The sequence below is a fragment of the Carassius carassius genome, chromosome 15, assembly GCF_963082965.1.
Source record: "Carassius carassius chromosome 15, fCarCar2.1, whole genome shotgun sequence".
In the NCBI taxonomy this organism is placed as follows: domain Eukaryota; kingdom Metazoa; phylum Chordata; class Actinopteri; order Cypriniformes; family Cyprinidae; genus Carassius; species Carassius carassius.
Genome location: NC_081769.1, coordinates 17,973,424 through 17,986,014, shown reverse-complemented (window position 1 = coordinate 17,986,014; position 12,591 = coordinate 17,973,424). Strand labels below are relative to the sequence as shown.

General features: G+C 35.5%; 2 long non-coding RNA genes across 2 annotated transcripts; both read left to right on the top strand.

Annotated features, from left to right (window-relative positions):
* The first annotated feature begins 4,102 nt into the window (after positions 1–4,102).
* On the top strand, positions 4,103–4,757 carry LOC132157744 (uncharacterized). Its single transcript, XR_009437605.1, has 3 exons — positions 4,103–4,189; positions 4,350–4,468; positions 4,571–4,757. It is a non-coding gene; the product is annotated as an uncharacterized LOC132157744 (long non-coding RNA).
* A 177-nt stretch (positions 4,758–4,934) lies between these two features.
* On the top strand, positions 4,935–5,546 carry LOC132157742 (uncharacterized). Its single transcript, XR_009437604.1, has 3 exons — positions 4,935–5,025; positions 5,126–5,207; positions 5,406–5,546. It is a non-coding gene; the product is annotated as an uncharacterized LOC132157742 (long non-coding RNA).
* The last annotated feature ends 7,045 nt before the right edge of the window (positions 5,547–12,591 follow it).

The following is a 12,591-nucleotide window of genomic DNA, read 5'->3' as shown; positions in this document are numbered from 1 at the left end:
CCATACACACAGTTTCAATGGAGGGACTGAGAGCTCTCGGACTAAATCTAAAATATATTAAACTGTGTTTCAAAGATGAACGGAGGTCTCACGGGTTTGGAACAACATGAGGGTAAGTTACTGACTGATCTTATCAGTGCCTTTTTGTCTTGAGATGCACACCAGTAATGTTTTTTTTTTGTTTGTTTTTTTGCACATTTAGAAAAAAAATGCTTATGTCCTAATTGAACTATGGTCTAATCCTGGCTTAGTTCAACGTCATATTGTGTGTAATAATATGATATTGATAAATAAGTTTAGTGTCAGCTGTCATTGTATTGTCAGATGAAAAATCCACTTTCACAGAGAATTATGCAAAATGTATTATATTTCTGTCGTTAGCTGTGTAAGCATTAATGCGTCAATGTATTTTTTATACATTTTTTTCAAAAGTATTTTGTTATAAAACCTTTTCAATTGTTTTTTTTTTTTTTTTTTGCTATTTCCCTTGCTATCTACCTATCTTGTTGGATGGCTGTCTGATAATAAAATTTGATAAGACCTTCAATGTCTTGTGAAGTTGCTTCCTTGGTTTTACACTTTTTAAACTATTTAGATGTTTTCCTTTCTTTTGATGTTGAGAAATGCAGAACTTGACCATCTACCTCTATATATTCTAGCTGATTGTTTAAACCAAATTTATTATTTATATCTCTACTCTTTAAAAATAATCGCTAGTGGCAGAAATCAAAATGTCCTTATCTTGTTTGTTATCTTCTGTAGAAATAGAGAGTTCTTCTTTTGAAAGCAAGCTGTTTAAAATAATGGGTAAGCTTTTTGAACAATACTGAATTTTCTAAATTTCTATCCACTAGTTTCCCCTAAAAACGTAATTATGAAATAAGAATGTGGAATTATGGAACAAGGTGTGGTCCTTGGTCTCCTTTGAGAGGATGTTGTTTGTCAGTAATCCTCAAATACAGTTAAACTTAGAAGACAACAGTACTCTCTCGAGTGATTCAGGCTAATGTATTTTGGTTTAAGCTGCAGTGGAATTGTCAGAAGTCCACCACACACACATTTGTTCGTACATCCTCATGGGGACTTTCTATTGCCTTCTGTTTATTTGACTGAGCTAATTATATATCCTCTCCGTTTATTTAGATTTTTTAAATAAATTGACTGTATTCAAGGCTCAATAATAGGTTTTAAGTCTCATTTGTTTGACTTTGATATACTTAAAATTATATTGGAAGGAAATTTTAATGCAGGTGAGGATCTTACTATGATATCTTCACTGTTTTCTGCCTTTGCAAACAGATGTAACAGCCATCCATACAGCTGACTTGCATCATATCTTGGAAGTCATGTGAGGTTTTGATTAAAAACAAATAGAGAGAGAGAGCCTGTCTCTCTCTAAAGTGGCTGTGGAAGTCCTAATATGGACATCCTTTTCCCCAGGGCTGCACCACACCAGAAAAGGTGGTTTAGCTTTGTATTGTCACGAGTTATGAGTGGGTGAAGATGGGGTTTGGTGAAAAAGCGACATTTATTTGCTTCAGTCAGTGAAAGAGGACACATAAAGGTATGCATTATGGGTAAAGTCATTTGGAATATACTTCCAAATGCTTTTGATTTAAAGTGGTTGGTCAGGTAAGGTCTGTTTAAACTTATAGTTTTGTCACAGTTTACTTTTTATGTTGATCCAACCCAGTGACTTTTTCCATGAAACATAAAAATCAGAGGCATGTAGCATTTGCATAATTCATGATCAGGATGTGTCTAATTTATAAACCTAGCGTATGCAAAAAACGGGCATAGAAATATGCATACACAATTTTCCATATAATTTTTTAAATAATAATAAACTTGACATATATATGTAGGCACCATACGGACATTCTTGACCACATGTACAAACTTTTAGTAAATTCTAAAATAAAACATTTTCTGCCTGGAAAATCTCTTGAAATAGATGTTTACGTGTATATTACCTCTCTATTGGACTACTCTCTGTATCGTGGCATCTATAAGTCATAAGTCGCTCGCTTACAATTGGCCTAAAATGCTGCAGCCAAATTTCTTAAGAAAGGTTGCAAGTATGATTCCACCACCCCTTTTTTGTGAGCTCTTCATTGGCTTCCAGATCATTTTAGGATAAACTTTACAATTCTCCTATTTGTAAATAAATGTTTACACAACCTTGCCGCACTTTACTCATCGGAATTGCTGCATTCTTATAGCCCTACCAGAGATTTAATATCTGGTTATCAAATCCTACTTATGGTTCCTTGCACAAGGTTGAAACGCAGAGGAGAAACAGCTTTTTCAGTGATGGGCCTAAACAGCCTGCCAGCACACCTCTGCGCTGCTCTTGGTTCTTTAATCTCTACTGAAAACCCACTTATTTTCTTTAGCATTTATTGTAAGGTGAGCCGATGTGCCCAGAACATCTAAATTGCCTAAAATAACCAAGGTTGGGCTGTTTTAGCTGTTCAGATCAATTGTTTTATAAAAATCAAAGTACTGCAACTGCCGGCTTCCTATAGCTCTCATGGTACTTAGATGTCACGGTACAAACACATTTTAATGTGTTCATTCACTGATTCTGGTTACTATTATGATTTGGTCTTATGACTAGCTATAGATGAGAAAGAGAGGAAGTCTGACAGGAAGTGCCATTTCACTTATGCACATCTTTCCACTGCTTCTCTTATATATATATATATATATATATATATATATAAATTTCACCATGTCTGGTGTACGTACAGTAGAGCCATACTGTAACAAGGTTCGTAGTAAGGAAGGAAGAAAGGAAGTGACCTACAGTAGGTTGGCCTTTGGAGACTAGTAGAAGTTTATTAAATAACTCAAAACTAACAAAACAAAAGTAGCACTTCCAGCACATTCACACAATGACAGAGCAGTGTGCACGAGTCTCCTGCCTTGTCCAAATACCCACACTTGCGGTTTTTGCACTCGATCACTTGACGACGACTATGACGCATTTCCTGTATTTGGCCCAAGTGTTTGAGTGAGAATGTAGACCACAAGTCCATTACCTGATGGGACACATTTATATATTTTTTAATATAACTCATATTGTGTTATGAGAGCCCAGGTTGCTCTGATAGTGGCCTTCAGATCTTCTGCATTGTCTGGGTCTGTACAAGGTGTCAATGGTCATCTTTTGGACAACTGTCAAGTCAGCAGTCTTCCCCATGATTGTGTAGCCTAAAGAACTAGACTGAGAGACCATTTAAAGGCTTTTGCAGGTGTTTTGAGTTAATTAGCTGATTAGAATGTTGCACCAGGTGTCTTCAATATTGAACCTTTTCACAATATTTTATTTTCTGAAATACTGAATTTGGGATTTTCCTTAGTTTTCAGTTATAATCATCAAAATTAAAAGAAATAAACATTTGAAATATATCAGTCTGTGTGTAATGAATGAATATAACATACAAGTTTCACTTTTTGAATAGAATTAGTGAAATAAATCAACTTTTTGATGATATTCTAATTATATGACCAGCACCTGAATGTGACATCACCGAACGTTCTAAATCCCATACGTGGGACCATACGCCCAGGGGCACTGAAATAAGAATCACATATGTGGGACCGTACCACTCAAAAGGTTAATAAGTATCTAATAATAAGTACTAGTATCTAATAAATAAATACAAGTATTTAATCAATAAGTAGTATCTAATTAATAAATACTAGTACCTAATAAATAAGCACTAGTATCTAATGAATAAGTACTAGTATCTAATAATTAAGTACTAGGATCTAATGAATAAGTAACTATACAAAAGACACTAGTAGCTAAAGAATAAGCACTGGTATCTAAAAAATAACCACTAGTAGTTAATGAATAAGTAGTACTTAATGGAAAAGATAGGCCTACTTAAAAAAATAAGTACTAGTAACGTCAAATTAGATACTAGTGCAGTTCATAGATTAAATGTTACTATGGCTTGCCATATACTAGTACGGTTTATAGATTAAATGTTACAACGGCTTTCCATACACGCCCAACATTAGAAAGCTTTGCTCGCTTCGCTTGCATCAGTGTGAGTTCTGCGGTGGTAGGAGCAGCACACGTTAGTGACAGCAGCGATGCATCCGAAGGACAGGTTTACGCCAATACTGTTAGCATGTTGTTTTACTCTTGCGAGTTGTTCGTCTGTGACATGTAAAGGTAAATGTTTTTCCGACTGTAACAAACATGTATTTGTTCATAAAATCTACGCATGGTGAATTCCTTACATTAATTTTTATTTAGTTTGAAACTCGCTAATTAATCTTAAAGGATTATAAAAATGTCGTGTAATTAAACGGGGTTATGTATTACTCAACAGGATGCCCTGAATACCAAGAAATACAGTGTGAGAGCGTGCGCTCGTCCCATGGATACACATACACGTTGCCACCGGGAATCTTATCCTATGTATACTGCGAACAAGGATGGTACTATCAGGTGGGAATGTTTGATGTTCTGGAGTTAGTTGTTATAGGCTCTAATTATCATCTAAAACAGTCAAATGTTTACTAACTCATCGGTTTGCTGTTGTTTGTATAGAATGGGACGTTTATTGTCGACTCAACTCCGAATGCCGATGGAAACAGGTTACCGGTTGTAGTGGCTGTTACGCCTCACAATCTGACAGTCCGTGTCTGCGAGAACCTCCAGTGGGAACTTGACTGTGCCAAGGTAGTAGCAATGAGTGTCTGTTTCATTTACACACAATAGATAAGACTGTCTGTGTGGCTCTAAAAGCAGTGCTACTGCCGTACTATTAGGATAGACCTAAAATATAATTTTTCTTCTCTTACAGTGTCGCTGTTTTATCAATTATAAAAGTAAGCATTATAAATCCTTACACCACACGTGCTCTATAAACTAGTACTTTTCTGTGTGTTAAGTTGGCCTGTTCTTATTCTTTTATTTGTCTAAAGTTACAGATTTGAAACATTCAGCAGCACGTGACCCCCTGCCAAGAAATAATACAACATGGAATGAAAAAGATGGCAACAGTAAGGGTAATAGTTTTAAACCTTTAAAAGTCTGATATTTCACCTTAAAATTGAAATCTTCTATAATCTTCTTTTATCTTTGTACATGTGTATGCAACAGATTTACCTGCCTGGGGGATTGCTTTAATCGTAATCCTGGTTGCTGGAGCTGTTTCTGCCTTTATTTTTTTCATTGGAAAAAGGTGAGTGCCTTTTAGAAAGTTGGGTTTCATATGTAAAGATGATGCTGTCCTTCTATCCTATTAGAAAAAATAAAGAACATTACATTTCATTCATGTTACTGATGCAATTACATTATTTGTATGTGTGTGTGTGTCTGGGTCATGTAAAAAATGATGACTAAAATACTTATTTTATTTATTTATTTATTTTTACCACAGGGCAAAATGCTTTGGTAAACCAATATCTGTACTTTAGTGGCGATGATTTGTGCCTTCAAGCAAATCACCTCAGGTTGCTCCAGAGGGACTGTGCCTGGAAAACAGTACATGTTATACTGTATAAGCCACTTTGGTAAAAAACTTTAAATTACCAAAATAATCACTATTGTACTTACTTTATTTCCACAAACATTGTTGTTTTAGTAGTTTTTAACATCTAGCTTTTATGGATTGTATTGTAGCTTTGTGTGTGCTTTTTAATTCAGTGTTAACTTAAATCTGTCTGGTGCTTACATGACATACAGGACTATAGAGGACACGGACAATGAAATTAAGAAAAATTGATAATCTAAAACAAATATTAATGAAAATGATGAATTAGATCTTTTTATATATTGTTGTATTATAAATATCATACATAAATTTATACATAAAAAAGTTATTTTTATATATATATATATATATATATATATATATACACACACACACACACTAACATGTACCCCCGACATGCACAGATTTTCCTTAAATGTAAATGAATGATGATACTAAATTTATTAGAGATCTCTATGAGTAGTATAAGTTAAGTCTTCCAGAAGGGGGCATGTATGTATTTTTAATATTCTTGTATTACCATATTTTTTTACTTTTTATAAAACTCATTAACTATATATATAAATCTAGAATGGCACACAGATCTATAATTAATTTGGATAATGTTTAGACTGTCAACACCACTGCACTGCCTAAAGCCACGTTCACACTGACATATTTTAAATTGCTGGAGATTGTCTCTTTTCTTGTAGGTGATCATAATGTTCTGTTGTATCCTGTATCATGACATTGGTAATCACTGCATCACTTGTTCATTTGCATGAAGTTTTCATCAGAAATTACAATCGTGATGAAAATGAATAATGTCTGTTTTGTCAGTGTGAACCCTCTCTAAAGTCTAAGGCTTTGCTGAGCAAAGTATTTGTACAACCAGGGCAAGTATTTAAGTTGCCGCTGTGGAAGCAAAATGCAATGAAATGCTGTGCCAGTGAGAACACACATCTAATCCATTACTAGTTTAATCAAAATTTTACTGTAAAATAATGTTAAAATTACAGTTTTGGAAGTGAAAAAGAAAAAGTCATTGTTGAATTTACACAGATTTTTACAGTGCAGTAAACTGGCAAAGTACAATCATTTTTACATTGCCTGCTCCTAAGCTGTGCATTCTTACCTTAAGGGATAGATAAAGCACAAAATAACTTTTGAGGATTCTGCCATGTAACTTTTTTACTGACAGCAAACTGTCTTATATAAAAAAAAATACCCAGAATTAATCAAATTGGTTTTGTTTCTGTGTGCCAAGCTATATATGATAAAGTACTCTTTATTTTGCATACTATTGATTTGTTTATACTGACTATCATTCCTTAAAAAGACAAGATGCTGTTACACTTTCCATCAGTTTAACAGACAAGGCTTAAAGGGTTAGTTCATCGAAAAACCAAAATTATGTAATTAATAACTCATCCTCATGTCGTTCCAAACCAGTGAGATCTCCGTTTATCTTTGGAACACAGTTTAATATATTTTAGATTTAGTCCGAGAGCTCTCAGTCCCTCCATTGAAACTGTGCACGGTATACTGTCCATGTCCAGAAAGGTAAGAAAAACATCATCAAAGTAGTCCATGTGACGTCAGAGGGTCAGTTAGAATTTTTTGAAGCATTGAAAATACATTTTGGTTCAAAAATAGCAAAAACTACGACTTTATTCAGCATTGTCTTCTCTTCCGTGTCTGTTGTGAGAGAGTTCAAAACAAAGCAGTTTGTGATATCTGGTTCGCGAACGAATCATTCGATGTAACCGGATCTTTTTGAACCAGTTCACCAAATCGACAAAAGATTGACTCATCGGTTTTTGGATCACCAGTAGTTTCGGACAGTTCGATTCAATAAACCAGTTGAAGAAAGCGGTTCACCGGTTCTTTTGCGCGCAACATAATGGCGTCATTGGCAATGATTGCCCTTCATTCAAGCCTTCGGTTTACCTGCGCTCATAACATTAGCACAGAATCAGTTCAGAATCAATCACCAAAAGAATCAGTTCGGTTCAGATGCTCTGTGTGTCAGTCTGCTTCACACTGAATCGCACATGTGCAGTATCATCAGCTCCTCGGTTCTCGAATAGGACGCATCTGACAGAAACGGTTCTTCACTCGAGAACGAGTCAATCTTTTGTTCATTATCTGGCTCGGCTCGGTGTTCATCTTCATCTCTCTCTTCACAGCAGTTCAGTCAGTGTACTGTTTGAGTACATGAATTACTCCGTTATATTGGTTTGTTTGAACTCAGAGGAAGTGTCAGCCACATTAAAAAAGTTAACAGCTTAAGTCATTTGTGGATTAATGCGTATTGGAGACGCGAACCGTTTACATTTACAATACATTTACATTTAATCATTTAGCAGACACTTTTATCCAAAGCGACTTACAAATGAGAACAATAGAAGCAGTCAGGTGAACAAGAGAACAACAACAGTATACAAGTGCCATGACAAGTCTCAGTTAGTCTTTTTTTTTTTTTTAATTAAAAAGAAAGGGAAAATTGCTAGTGTTAGTTGGTTAAGTGCAGGCGAAAAAGATGAGTTTTTAGCTGTTTCTTGAAAATGAGTAAAGACTCAGCTGAAAGAATTAAGATTGGGAGGTCATTCCACCAGCTGGGCACAGTCCAGGAAAAGGTCCGTGAGAGTGATTTTGAACTTCTTTGGGATGGTACCACAAGGCGTCGATCACTTGCAGAGCGCAAACTTCTGGAGGGCACATAAGATTTAACCAGTGAGTTTAGGTAAGTTGGTGCCGTGCCAGTGGTCGTCTTGTAGGCTAGCATCAGTACCTTGAATTTGATGCGAGCAGCTACTGGTAGCCAGTGTAACCTGATGAGGAGAGGAGTAACGTGAGCTTTTTTTGGCTCATTGAAGATAACCCTCGGTCGTTTAAAATGATTCAGTTCGATTTGGTGAACTGGTTAAATAAGATCCGGTTACATCGAATGATTCGTTCATGAACCGGATATAACAAACCACTTTGTTTTGAACTCTCTCATAACAGACACGGAAGAGAAGACCATGATGAATAAAGTCGTAGTTTTTGCTATTTTTGGACCAAAATGTATTTTCAATGCTTCAAAAAATTCTAACTGACCCTCTGATGTCACATGGACTACTTTGATGATGTTTTTCTTACCTTTCTGGACATGAACAGACAGTATACCATACACACAGTTTCAATGGAGGGACTGTGAGCTCTCGGACTAAATCTAAAATATATTAAACTGTGTTTCAAAGATGAACGGAGGTCTCACGGGTTTGGAACAACATGAGGGTAAGTTACTGACTGATCTTATCAGTGCCTTTTTGTCTTGAGATGCACACCAGTAATGTTTTTTTTTTGTTTGTTTTTTTGCACATTTAGAAAAAAAATGCTTATGTCCTAATTGAACTATGGTCTAATCCTGGCTTAGTTCAACGTCATATTGTGTGTAATAATATGATATTGATAAATAAGTTTAGTGTCAGCTGTCATTGTATTGTCAGATGAAAAATCCACTTTCACAGAGAATTATGCAAAATGTATTATATTTCTGTCGTTAGCTGTGTAAGCATTAATGCGTCAATGTATTTTTTATACATTTTTTTCAAAAGTATTTTGTTATAAAACCTTTTCAATTGTTTTTTTTTTTTTTTTTGCTATTTCCCTTGCTATCTACCTATCTTGTTGGATGGCTGTCTGATAATAAAATTTGATAAGACCTTCAATGTCTTGTGAAGTTGCTTCCTTGGTTTTACACTTTTTAAACTATTTAGATGTTTTCCTTTCTTTTGATGTTGAGAAATGCAGAACTTGACCATCTACCTCTATATATTCTAGCTGATTGTTTAAACCAAATTTATTATTTATATCTCTACTCTTTAAAAATAATCGCTAGTGGCAGAAATCAAAATGTCCTTATCTTGTTTGTTATCTTCTGTAGAAATAGAGAGTTCTTCTTTTGAAAGAAAGCTGTTTAAAATAATGGGTAAGCTTTTTGAACAATACTGAATTTTCTAAATTTCTATCCACTAGTTTCCCCTAAAAACGTAATTATGAAATAAGAATGTGGAATTATGGAACAAGGTGTGGTCCTTGGTCTCCTTTGAGAGGATGTTGTTTGTCAGTAATCCTCAAATACAGTTAAACTTAGAAGACAACAGTACTCTCTCGAGTGATTCAGGCTAATGTATTTTGGTTTAAGCTGCAGTGGAATTGTCAGAAGTCCACCACACACACATTTGTTCGTACATCCTCATGGGGACTTTCTATTGCCTTCTGTTTATTTGACTGAGCTAATTATATATCCTCTCCGTTTATTTAGATTTTTTAAATAAATTGACTGTATTCAAGGCTCAATAATAGGTTTTAAGTCTCATTTGTTTGACTTTGATATACTTAAAATTATATTGGAAGGAAATTTTAATGCAGGTGAGGATCTTACTATGATATCTTCACTGTTTTCTGCCTTTGCAAACAGATGTAACAGCCATCCATACAGCTGACTTGCATCATATCTTGGAAGTCATGTGAGGTTTTGATTAAAAACAAATAGAGAGAGAGAGCCTGTCTCTCTCTAAAGTGGCTGTGGAAGTCCTAATATGGACATCCTTTTCCCCAGGGCTGCACCACACCAGAAAAGGTGGTTTAGCTTTGTATTGTCACGAGTTATGAGTGGGTGAAGATGGGGTTTGGTGAAAAAGCGACATTTATTTGCTTCAGTCAGTGAAAGAGGACACATAAAGGTATGCATTATGGGTAAAGTCATTTGGAATATACTTCCAAATGCTTTTGATTTAAAGTGGTTGGTCAGGTAAGGTCTGTTTAAACTTATAGTTTTGTCACAGTTTACTTTTTATGTTGATCCAACCCAGTGACTTTTTCCATGAAACATAAAAATCAGAGGCATGTAGCATTTGCATAATTCATGATCAGGATGTGTCTAATTTATAAACCTAGCGTATGCAAAAAACGGGCATAGAAATATGCATACACAATTTTCCATATAATTTTTTAAATAATAATAAACTTGACATATATATGTAGGCACCATACGGACATTCTTGACCACATGTACAAACTTTTAGTAAATTCTAAAATAAAACATTTTCTGCCTGGAAAATCTCTTGACATAGATGTTTACGTGTATATTACCTCTCTATTGGACTACTCTCTGTATCGTGGCATCTATAAGTCATAAGTCGCTCGCTTACAATTGGCCTAAAATGCTGCAGCCAAATTTCTTAAGAAAGGTTGCAAGTATGATTCCACCACCCCTTTTTTGTGAGCTCTTCATTGGCTTCCAGATCATTTTAGGATAAACTTTACAATTCTCCTATTTGTAAATAAATGTTTACACAACCTTGCCGCACTTTACTCATCGGAATTGCTGCATTCTTATAGCCCTACCAGAGATTTAATATCTGGTTATCAAATCCTACTTATGGTTCCTTGCACAAGGTTGAAACGCAGAGGAGAAACAGCTTTTTCAGTGATGGGCCTAAACAGCCTGCCAGCACACCTCTGCGCTGCTCTTGGTTCTTTAATCTCTACTGAAAACCCACTTATTTTCTTTAGCATTTATTGTAAGGTGAGCCGATGTGCCCAGAACATCTAAATTGCCTAAAATAACCAAGGTTGGGCTGTTTTAGCTGTTCAGATCAATTGTTTTATAAAAATCAAAGTACTGCAACTGCTGGCTTCCTATAGCTCTCATGGTACTTAGATGTCACGGTACAAACACATTTTAATGTGTTCATTCACTGATTCTGGTTACTATTATGATTTGGTCTTATGACTAGCTATAGATGAGAAAGAGAGGAAGTCTGACAGGAAGTGCCATTTCACTTATGCACATCTTTCCACTGCTTCTCTTATATATATATATATATATATATATATATATATATAAATTTCACCATGTCTGGTGTACGTACAGTAGAGCCATACTGTAACAAGGTTCGTAGTAAGGAAGGAAGAAAGGAAGTGACCTACAGTAGGTTGGCCTTTGGAGACTAGTAGAAGTTTATTAAATAACTCAAAACTAACAAAACAAAAGTAGCACTTCCAGCACATTCACACAATGACAGAGCAGTGTGCACGAGTCTCCTGCCTTGTCCAAATACCCACACTTGCGGTTTTTGCACTCGATCACTTGACGACGACTATGACGCATTTCCTGTATTTGGCCCAAGTGTTTGAGTGAGAATGTAGACCACAAGTCCATTACCTGATGGGACACATTTATATATTTTTTAATATAACTCATATTGTGTTCGTCTGAAAGAAGAAAAACTTAAACACCTAGGATGGTTGAGGGTGATTAAACTGGAACAGAATGAATAATTGACAATTGTCAATAATGTCTGTAACTGCACTTGCTTCTCTGGACACTGTCCCAGTAACAGCAACTGCCAAAGTGTGTGAAAAAACAATGCTTTGCAAATTTGTTAAAGGGTTAGTTCACCCAAAAAGGAAAATTATGTCATTAATGACACATTAATGACGACCCTCGTGTCGTTCCAAACCCGTAAGACCTCCATTCATCTTCGGAACACAGTTTAATATATTTTAGATTTAGTCCGAGAGCTTTCTGTCCCTCCATTGAAAATGTGTGTACGGTATACTTATGGAATTACATTTGCTTCAATAAAAATGAACAAAACTTTATAAAACTGAACGTAACTTTTTCAGGAACTATCAAAAATAAAACAATTACAAAAGAAGAAAAACACAATGAAAATGACAAAAATGAGTCGCACAAATTTAACAGGCTCTTCAAATATGCTTCATTCTTTGTTAATGTTTTTCAAAGATTCGTTTTTGCTAATCGTGGATTCTGAATGCATTGCAAAAGATTTCGCTTTTGCTTCGCAGTTTTTCGTTTGGTGTTGTTTTGACACAAACTTCTTGTGGGGGCGGGGTTAACAGTGATCTACTCTGATAGGATAGTGAGCTTTTGATGGACAGGTGCTCTCTGATCAGGAAGTACAGCACCCGCTGCAGCCAACAAAAAGACTGCAGATTGTCCACCAGAGTAGCTGCCCTTCCCCATCTAAACAAAACACAGAGTCCGCATACATCACGTGATGCTCCAGACTATTTT